Raw genomic sequence first — 11243 nt, 5'->3', positions numbered from 1 at the left:
AGCTTTGCGCAGTGGCAGTATCGTAGCCAATGAGGTTTATCCGAGGCGCGATTATTGCTAATTGAAAACTTTTCCTAAATTTTAGAATCTGAACTTTTTTAACCACAACTCGGTGATGCCTCCAATTATAACATATAATAAATAGTACACTGGTGTATTATTTGAAAGTAAGCAAAGGGGTGAGTAAATACGGTATCTGAGGGCAATAAAAAGAAAGAAATCAACAGTTTTGGGCAACTACCATATGCCAGGCACTGTACTGTTTGCTTTACTTGTATTATCTCATTTAACCTTCACACGCCTACTATGAAGTAGATACTATTTTTTTATTTTCCATTTTATAGATGGGGAAACTGAGCTTGGATAACTTATACAAAGTAACTTCAGTTCATGCTCTTAATTACCATTAAGTGTTGGCTGTATATTCATGGTTATAAACATGTCTTCCTTTCATTAATTTTCACACATGGTTGCTTGTTGAAGACATTTACTAAATGAAATAAACCAGTCACAAAAAGACAAGTACCGTATGATTCCATTTATAGGTATCTAGAGTAAATTCACAGAAACAGAAAGTAAAGTGGTGGTTATCAGGGGCTGGAGGGAGAAGAAAATGGGGAGTTGTTATTTAATGAGTATAAAGTTTCAGTTTACAAGAAAAAGTTCTGAAGATTGGCTGCACAGCAGTGTGAATATACTTAACACTACCAAACTGTACTGAAAAAAAGGTTGACATGATAAATCGTATGTTACATGCATTTTACTACAATTAAAAAACCCAGGGCGCCTGACTGGCTCAGTTGGTTAAGTGACTGCCTTTGGCTCAGGTCATGGGATCGAGTCCAACATCGGGCTCCCAGCTCAGCAGGGAGTCTGCTTCTCCCGCTGACCTCTCTCCTCTCATGCTCTCTCTCTCTCAAATAAATAAATAAAATCTTACAAAAAAGAAACAAACAAACATAGTTACCATAGCGCCAGCGGTTCCACTCCTAGGTATGCACCCAGGAGAAATAAAAACATATATCCGTAAAAACTTGTGCAGGAAAGCTCATAGCAGCTTATTGGTAATAGCCTAAAATGGAAACAAGCCCAAAAAGTCCATCAGCTGGTGAATTGGTCAACAAAACATGGTATATCCACACAATAGAATATTATTCAGCTACAAAGGAATGAAATACTACGCATGCTCTAATGTGAATGAACCTTGAGAACACTGTTAAGTGAAAGAAGCCAGACACAAAAAACTACCTATTGTATGATTCCATTTATATGAAACATCCAGCATAGACATGTACAGAGATAGAAAGATTAGTGTTTTGGGGAGCCTGGGTAGCTCAGATGGTGAAGCGTCTGACTCTGGCTTAGGTCATGATTCCAGGGTCCTGGGATCGAGCCCTGTATAGGGCCTCCTGCACAGCAGGGAGTCTGCTTCTCCCTCTCCCACTACCCCCTTTTTTGCTCTCTCTCTCTATCTCTCTCTGTCAAATATACAAATAAAATCTTAGGGAAGAAAAGAAAAGATTAGTGTTTACCTGGGGCTGTGTGAGTAGTAGAACAGGGAGAAACAGCTAATGGCTATGGTTCATTTGGGGGGCCAAAAAAATTCTAAAATTAGATAGTGGTGATGGCTGTACAATTCTGTGATATATTATAAATCATTGAGTTATCCACTTTAAATGGGGGAAATGTATGCTATGTGAATTATACCTCAATAAGCTGTTTAAAAAACTGGAAAAAAAAAAAAAAAGAAACACCTAGGTCTTAGAAAATTGCTAGATTCTAATAGCTCTTGTAGCTTAACAGGAAAAATCAAACAAAGGCAGCCCTCTTGGCTGAATCTCTAGTTAACCAAGGAGGAATTCTTCAAAGTTTGTTCTAATTCTTGAGCTCAGCAAATTCTGCCCAGACCTTTATTTTTAACTCTGCCATAGTTTTATTGTTTCTTTAATTCTTGAGGGTCATCAAGGTGAAGCAAGTGTGTGTGTGTAAAGAAGACTACTTTCCTAAGCATTCATTGAGAGGGAAGTCTCTGACATTACCCTTAACATTACACTGTATTGTCCCCAGGCAACTTATTTCGCTTTCACTTATTTCATTTCGCTGAAATGCTAACAATAATGTAGCCAGGTACAGGAGTGAAAAAGGGTCAACCACTGACAGCTTAGACATCCACACAGTGAGGCCAACGCCTGGAAAACAGCAGGCTCATGTCACAAAGACTGTCTCCAAAGTGCTGAAAATACATCCAGGTTTATATAAGGAAAATGTGGGACAAAAGTCGGTGGGTACATGCAAGTGGGCAGTGAAGGTCAGGTCGATCATTGTTTTGGGGGCAGTCACATGGGGTCTTGCTGGTGTCAGGGCAGTTGTTACTGCTTGAGGGGGTAGTCTGGGTTCCCATCATGGGATGCTTTGCACACAAGGTCATTCCTGAATTAAGAAATAAGTAGGAAAGAAGAACTTAGTCAATTAGAAAGTATAGACTGCAAAGGGGCGCCTGGCTGGCTCAGTCATTAAGAGTCTGCCTTTGGCTCAGGTCATGATCCCAGGACCCTGGGATCCAGCCTCACATCTGGCTCCATGTTCAGTGGGAAGCCTGCTTCTTCCTCTCCCACCCTCCCTGTCTCTCTGTCACATAAATAAAATCTTAAAAAAAAAAAAAAAAAGTATAGACTGGGGTCAACACAGAGGTAGCTGTCCTCTTTCAGAAATGTAAGGTTTTATAGGCGAGATAAACATGACACCAGACGAAGTGGGTGCAAGGCAAGGTTTATTTTATTTATTTTTTTTTTTAAGATTTTATTTATTTATTCGACAGAGAGAGATCACAAGTAGGCAGAGAGGAAGGCAGAGAGAGAGGAGGAAGCAGGCTCCCCGCTGAGCAGAGAGCCGGATGCGGGACTCGATCCCAGGACCCTGAGATCATGACCTGAGCCGAAGGCAGCGGCTTAACCCACTGAGCCACCCAGGCGCCCGAGGCAAGGTTTATTAAAGGCACTCTCCGGTGAAGTTTCAGGGCTCAGGAGAAGGGGAGTCAAGAAAGTTGCACAGGGAGGAGGTGGGTACCCTCGGGGGCGAGGTTCCCCGACTCTGGAAAGCAGAGTGGGGGAAGTCATGCTGGGAGGGAGTTGGCGGGGTTCTTTTATTTGTCTCCTGCGTAGGTATCTATGGTTACCTATGGAGATGTGACCTGGGCATACATCCTTTTGGTGGGAGAGTCAAGGGTTAAGGAGGGGGCGGGTAGGCTGGAAGACTGCAGCGAGACCCTGGGGGGGGGGGGGGGTCATTTCTATTGTTCCTCCTGCACTCCCAGAGCCAGCAAGAAATAAATATCATTTGTGTCACCTTGCCTAAGAAAATGAGATTTACTGGGTGTCTCCAATGGAAAACTAGCCACATTTAGAACACACTCTTATGGATTGTCTGTCTTCAGAGTTTCATTGCTGTAGGGGATGAAAACTGTTAGGTTCTGTCTCTGTGCCTGTGAATTAAATGATCAATAACAGGAGAAAATCATACACATTTTATTTAATAATCTTTTGTGCACCCATGGGAGTCTTCCTGAGGAAAATGAAGACCAGAGGAAGCAGTCAGGAATATACTTTTTAAATATAGAAATGATAAATTTGTGAATAAGTGGAAAGACAAAGGGGTTTGATGTAGGGGCAGTAAATTGTGGGAAAGTCACTAGGAAATATGTGGAGGAATCTACTATAAGATCAGGGTTATTTTGGTAAATCACTTTATAACCATCCATTTCAACATCAGCTCCAGTCTGTGGTGACAAGAAGTCTTGCTGGTAAGGGAGGGCACCTTTCTCATGGGAAATGTTTTGACCAGCTTTTAGGTAGAAGGGGGAGTTCAGAGCACGTTTCCTGTATCTGCAGTTTCTCCAGCTTCTTCAGCTCAAAATAATCAGTAGAGCAAAGCAGCTCATTTTAGGATGGCATGTTCTGAACACCTCATTGCCCTTGAGCTACTTTGCAATTTTGTAAATTGCAAATAACTCCTAGAAATGCAAAACAATTCATTCCTATAGACGTGCAAATTGACTCTGTCAAGCCTAGGTTCAATTTGCTTCCCAACTCTCTGAACCTTGGGGAAAAAAGCAGCTTATCATCCATTTGTAAATTCATTTTGACATTCCTTTACTCCATATAAATTTGCGTTTCTTTGCCTTCTCCGTTAAACTGGTTGTACTGTTCTACTGAGTCCGGTTGGGCTGGCAGGAAGGGCTACTAAAGATGGCGAAAGTTCCCGCCACAAGACCTGAGCTCAGACAGGAGAACAAAGGCCCAAGCAGGAATCTGAGACCCCCTCCCAGAGCTCCTGTGGACCAATGGGATCCCGGTGAGCAGGCGGGATATCCAAATAAGGGAAACTTGCCAAAAGGCCCCTGAGCTTTTCCCCAAGACCCCTTAAAAGCCCCCTCCTCCCTGCCTTGGACGCGACTTCCGCCAGGGGAACCTTGCCCAAGGGTGCCCACCTCCTCCCGGCGCAACTTTCCTGGCTCGCCTCCTCCTGAACCCTGAAACTTCGCTGGAGAGTGTTTTTAATAAATCTTGCCTTGCACCCACTTTGTCTGGTGTTGTGTTTATCTCGCCAGAAAAAACTTTACAAGTCCCACATTAATAATTGGTTAAATTTTTAGCGTATGTTGTTGCTTTTTAACTGTGGAAGAAGTTTGTCTTTTTTTTTTTTTTTTGTCTTTTTTTTTCTTTTTTAAAAGTTAGCTTGGGGTGCCTGGGTGGCTCAGTCGTTAAGCGTCTACCTTTGGCTCAAGACATGATCCCAGAGTCCTGGGATTGAGCCCCATATCCGGGTCCCTGCTCAGCAGGAATCCTGCTTCTCCCTCTCCCGCTCCCCCTGCTTGTGTTCCCTCTCTCACTATATCTTTCTCTGTCAAATAAATAAATAAAATCGTAATAAATAAATAAATAAGTGTAAAGTTTTTTCCGGCGAAATAAACACAACACCAGGCAAAGTGGGTGCAAGGCAAGATTTATTAAAAACACTCTCCCGCGAAGTTTCAGGGCTCAGGAGAAGGCAGGAGAAGGGGAGCCGGGAAATTTGCGCGGGGAGGAGGTGGGCACCCTTGGGCAAGGTTCCCCGACTCTGGAAAGCAGAGTGGCGGAAGTCGCGCCCAAGGCAGGGAGGAGGGGGCTTTTAAGGGGTCTTGGGGAAAGCTCCAGGGGTCTTTTGGAAAGTTTCCCTTATTCAGTTATCCCGCCTGCTCGTCGGGATCCCATTGGTCCACAGGAGCCCGGGGCGGGGGTCCCAGATTCCTGCTTGGGCCTTTGTTCTCCTGTCTGAGCTCAGGTCTTGTGGCGGGAACTTTCGCCATCTTTAGTAGCCCTTCCTGCCAGCCCAACAGTAAGTAAAAATAAAAGTAAGCTCTTCTCCCAAGGTGGGAGTTGAACTCACAACCCAAAGATCAAGGGCCACACGTTCTACTGACTGAGTCAGCCAGGAGCCCCGAAGTTTGTCCTTTTAAATACTTTTGCCTTTCTGTTTCTGGTTGGGCCTTTTCCCAATGCATCACAAAACCTCCCAGCAAACTAAGAGGGTAAGCATTTACTATTCTAAAGATTTCATCATAACATTCTTTATTTTTTAGTGATTCCTCCGGTAATCACTGTAAGGACCTATTTTATATTTTTATTTTAGCCAGAGGCTTCCATTGAGGTTAAACAATAAAACAACAACTTTGTTGTTTAACCTTTAAACTGTCCCTGCTCCCCTTCCCCCAGGGGACTTACTTAAAAACAAGTCCGGGAAACCAGCCTCAGGTAACAAAAGTGCGGATACAAGGATGGGTCAGGCCAGGTGGAGACATCAGATCAGTGGGGGGTTGCATACTGTTTCCTTAGATTCCAAGGAGTATGGGCCCCGCCCTTTGGGAGCCTTTCGGTTGCCAATCTTTTTTTTTTTTTTAAGATTTTATTTATTTATTTGACAGAGATCACAAGTAGGGAGAGAGGCAGGCAGAGAGAGAGGAGGAAGCAGGCTCCCTGCGGAGCAGAGAGCCCCATGCGGTGCTCGATCCCAGGACCCTGGGATCATGACCTGAGCCAAAAGCAGAGGCTTTAACCCACTGAGCCACCCAGGCGCCCCTTGGTTGCCAATCTTAACCAAGGTGAAATTGTAATTCAATTGGTCACCTAGCAACATTGTGCAGTTTTCTCTGTGTGTTACAATTTCATTGGCCACCTGTGAGTGGCCAGGCCCAACCGCATGCTGTTTGCCCTTAAAGGCAGTCCGTGAAGGAGAAACAAATTTGTCTAGGGATCGTAAGAGCTTACATTTACTGAGTACTGAGCCAGGCACCGTTTTAAGTATTTTACTTGCATTATCCCTATGAGCTAAGTACTAAGAACCAAAACCCTCTACTCCTATACTCAGCCTGAGCACAGAGAACCAAAACCTTCCCTTACCAGTTAGCATCACAAGACTGCAATTTCACTGTCCTTGTTGGCATTTCTTACTGGGACAGTCTTAGACTGTCCTAGCAAATGACTCAATTGTACATCACATGAATTTTCCATCAACCCTTCCATGGAAAGCATTAATGATGGATTGTGCACTATAATTCTTTTGAATCACATTAGTTGCCATTCAAGAGAAATTATGCACTTTCATTTCCTTGTGACAACATAGGTGGACCTGAAAACATTTTGCCAAATAAGAAAAAAAAAAAAAAAACCAGTCCAAACAGATCACATATTATATGATTCCATTTATACGAAACAGCATGGTTATGGAGACCCACTTAAAGACTTGAAGTTCATTTAAAGTTATTTTTAAAATACTTTAAAAGTTAATTTAAAGATTATTTTAAACTAAAGACTTTGAGATGTAGCAGATGTAGAAAGAAGCCTTTTCAAAGGTTCCCTTATCTAACTAAAAGAAAAAGACTTCCAAGAGTGAAACTGCCATAAATATCCCCCCAGGGTGCTTCATTTCTAGGAAGATGGGCCACTCACAAGGGGAAGTGAAATTGCATAAACAAGAAAACAAACTTGTTTTTCTTCTTTATTACAAACTGTCATACTTGCCCTTTGCTTCCCTAAAAGCCCATTTGTCTTTCCTGAGAACAAACAAAAAACGGAACAATTTGTTCTTCCCATAGAAACCCTTTGCCTCCCCCCCCATACCTCTCCCCTATTAAATTGATAGACAAACCCCCATCTCTAGCTTTTTAGAGACCCTCTTCAGCTGAATGGTCCCGCATGCCTACATATAAAACTTGTTTTTCTTCTGTTCCATCTATCTATTGTTATTTCAAAGGCCCCCATTACTGAATTGAACTTGGTAGAGGAAAAGCTTTCACTTCCAACACAGGCAAAGAGAATAGGTAAACCTATGTAGAGACAGAAAGTGCATCTGGATCTGCCTAGTGGAGGTGGGCTGGGGTGGGAACTGGGGGAAAATGGGGAACGACCGCAAATGTTTACAGGTCGTGAAAATGTTTTAAAATCTATTGTGATGGGGGCGCCTGGGTGGCTCAGTGGGTTAAAGCCTCTGCCTTCCTCTCAGGTCATGATCTCTGGGTCCTGGAATTGAGCCCCGCATCCAGCTCTCTGCACAGCAGGAAGCCTGCTTTCTCCCCTCTCTCTCTGCCTGCCTCTCTGCCTACTTGTGATCTCTGTCTGTCAAATGAATAAATAAAATCTTAAAATAAAAAAATAAAATTGATTGTGATGATGGTTGCAAAAACTACACTAAAAGCCACTGAATTGTACACGGGTGGACTGTATAAGGTGGGAATTATATCTCAATATAGTTGTTACGTATTTTTTTAATTCTCTAAATCCTTCCTCTCACATTCTCGCCTTGCTTTTTCCACTAGTCCTAGACTGTTGTATCATGATTCTTACTCAATATTGTCTTCAATCAAGTCCCCCGGTATTAACATTGAGCCAGCCTGGTGCCCCTGATCCAAATGTTTTTTTTTTTTTTTTTTTTTAAAGATTTTATTTATTTATTTGACAGAGAGAGATCACAAGTAGGCAGAGAGGCAGGCAGAGAGAGAGAGAGAGAGAGAGGAGGAAGCAGGCTCCCTGCTGAGCAGAGAGCCCGATGCGGGACTCAATCCCAGGACCCTGAGATCATGACCTGAGCCGAAGGCAGCGGCTTAACCCACTGAGCCACCCAGGCGCCCCTGATCCAAATGTTTTAATGTAAAAGTAAAGAAATGGTAGCGTGTGGCTGAATCTTTCAATTTTTCTGAAATTTAAAAAATCAGAAGATTTCACATGGAAATCCTTATTTCTGGCCTCTTGAAGAATTTTATCATCAGCAACACTTTCTGCATTGCCACCAGAGAGCAGCAACTCCTCAGGGCCAAGTAAAAACCTCCTCTACCCCATCCTTACTGCTCAGTTGGCTTCTGGGGGCTTCTAAACTGACTTTACAAGACATGTTCAAACTGTTCCTCTGCGTCTACAGGAAAAAGTCAAGACAAAACTGACTCCTTAGGCATCGACAGGTAAAGAATCAGACATCCATGGGGCACCTGGGTGGCTCAGTTGTTGAGTGTCTGCCTTCGGCTTGGGTCATGATCCCAGCATCCTGGGATCGAGCCCCGCATTGGGCTCCCTGCTTGGTGGGGAGCCTGTTTCACCCTCACCCATTCCCCCTGCTTGTGTTCTCTCTTTCACTGTCTCTCTCTCTCTCTCTCCAATAAATAAATAAAATCTGAAACAAAAATTAGTTAAAAAAAAAAAAAGAATCAGATGTACATATCACCTTGGTACAATGCTCAAAAACAAAGCTGAGTGAAAAAAAAATTAGAAGCAGGCTGCCATCTATCGCACATCATTTCTGTAAATTATAAAATTATGGACATATAAAGTGATTCAGGTTTTACAAGAACATAGTCAAATAAAATGATATCAAACACACAGAACATCCGTGTAGGAAAGGATGGTCAGAGGGGGAGTGGAGGTTGGTGATACAGGTGAATGCAGAAATGTAAACAAACAAGCAAGCCCTTGTCCAGATCAATGATGGCAGTGGACTGAGAAGTAAAATGAACTCAATTAGCTGTAACTGATTTAAAAAAAAAAAGTAAAAACGAAAGCAAAAATTCCTTAGCAGTTTATTTATTTATATATTTTTAAAAGATTTTATTCATTTGTCAGAGAGAGAGAGAGAGAGTACAAGCAGGGGGAGCAGCAGAGGGAGAGAGAGACACAAACTCTCCAGAGGGAGGAGCCTGATACGGGACTTGATCCTAGCACCCTGGGATCATGACCTGAACTGAAGGCAATGCTTAACCAACTGAGTCACCCAGGCCTCCCTGTTTATTTATTTATTTTTAAGATTTTATTTTTTATTTGTCAGAGAGAGAGAGAGAGAGAGCACAAGCAGGGGAAGCAGCAGGCAGAGAGAGAAGCAGGCCCCCTGCTGAGCAAGGAGCTCAACCCAGAACTCAATCCCAAGACCCTGGGATCATGGACCTGAGCTCAAGGCAGACCCTTAACTGAACCACCCAGGGGTCCCTCTGCTCCTCTCCCCTCTCCAGTCATTCTCTCTCTCCTGCAAATAAATAAAATCTTTAAAAAAAGAATTTATTTTGTTCAAGTGAATAAAGTTTCTACTGTTTCATTTGTAACTTGCTGCCCAACAGGACATTACAATCTTTTACTCATAACATCTTTCAATGGCTGAAATACATATTCACTGACTTATTTGTGCAGAGGATTTTTGCCAACTGAATTTGGACTTCTTCTTACTACCTATCTATGGACCCTGTGGCCAAGACTCCTAGAATACCAGATTCCAATGATGGCCAAAGAGGCATTTTTCTCATTAGATTCCCATGTTTAATTGGGGTGTTTAGACCATTTACATTTAATGGAATTATTGATATGACTAGATTTTTATCTAACATCTTATTTTTTCTTTGTCTCATCTGTCTCTACCCCTCCTTCTACCTTCCTTTCAATTAATTGAATCTCTTTAATGATTACATCTTGTACCCTTTGTTGGCTTGTTAACTATAATTCTTATTCCTGATTTTACAGGTTGTTTTAGGGTTTCTAGTCTAGATCTTTAACTTACCACATTCAACCTTTAAGTAATATTGTATTTATGTATATTTTAAGAAGCTTTAAAAAATATATGTTCATGGGACGCCTGGGTGGCTCAGTTGGTTAAGCAGCTGCCTCTGGCTCAGGTCATGATCCCAGCGTCCTGGGATCGAGTCCCACATCGGGCTCCTTGCTCGGCAGGGAGCCTGCTTCTCCCTCTGCCTCTGCCTGCCATTCTGTATGCCTGTGCTCGCTCACTCTCCCCCCCCCTCTGACAAATAAATAAAAATAAAAAAAAAAATATATATATATATATATATATGTTCATTCGTCTTTTCCTGGGCTTTGTAATATTGTTATACATTTTGCTTCTACACATGGTATGAACCTCCATTATATTATTATTTTTGCTTTAAACAGCTCATTATTTTTGAAAGAGAGCTTTAAAAAATTGTGTTAAATCTTTTGTACACATATATGCCATTCTTAGAGCACACTTCATTCCTCTGTGTAAATCTGAGTTTCTATCTGGTATAGTTTTCCTTCTTTTAAAGAACTTCCTTTAGAGGCATTGGATGGCTCAGTGGATTAAAGCATCTGCCTTCGGCTCAGGTCATGATCCTGGGATGGAGCCCTGCATCAGGCTCTTTGCTCAGTAGGGAGCCTGCTTCCTCCCCTCTCTCTGCCTACTTGTGATCTCTGTCTGTCAAATAAATAAAATCTTTTTTTTTTTTTTTTTAAGATTTCACTTATTCATTTGACAGGCAGAGATCACAAGTAGGCAGAGAAGCAGGCAGAGAGAGGAGGAAGCAGGCTCCCTGCTAAGCAGAGAGCTCTATGCGGGGCTTGATCCCAGGACCCTGAGATCAGAAGGCAGAGGCCTCAACCCACTGAGCCACCCAGGCGCCCCCAAATAAATAAAATCTTTAAAAAAAAAAAAAAAGAACTTCCTTCAATATTTCTTGAGTGCAGGTCTTCTGGTGATCAATCTAATACCTATTCCATCTCTGAAAAAGTCTTTATTTCACCTTTAAAAAAATGTATTGGGGTGAAATTTCCATAGCATAAAAATCATTTTTTTTTAATATTTTATTTATTTATTTGACAGAGAGAAATCACAAGTAGATGGAGAGGCAGGCAGAGAGAGAGAGAGGGAAGCAGGCTCTCCGCCGAGCAGAGAGCCCGATGCGGGACTCGATCCCAGGACTC

The 11243-nt window shown here is 42.4% G+C and overlaps 1 pseudogene; it reads left to right on the top strand.

The window, feature by feature from the left end:
• LOC132008702 (U4 spliceosomal RNA) lies at nucleotides 1-115 on the top strand (annotated as a pseudogene).
• The last annotated feature ends 11128 nt before the right edge of the window (nucleotides 116-11243 follow it).

The sequence above is a fragment of the Mustela nigripes genome, chromosome 1 (assembly GCF_022355385.1).
Source record: "Mustela nigripes isolate SB6536 chromosome 1, MUSNIG.SB6536, whole genome shotgun sequence".
NCBI lineage: Eukaryota > Metazoa > Chordata > Mammalia > Carnivora > Mustelidae > Mustela > Mustela nigripes.
The sequence above is the reverse complement of the archived record's forward strand: the minus strand, read 5'-3'. Positions and strand labels throughout refer to the sequence as shown.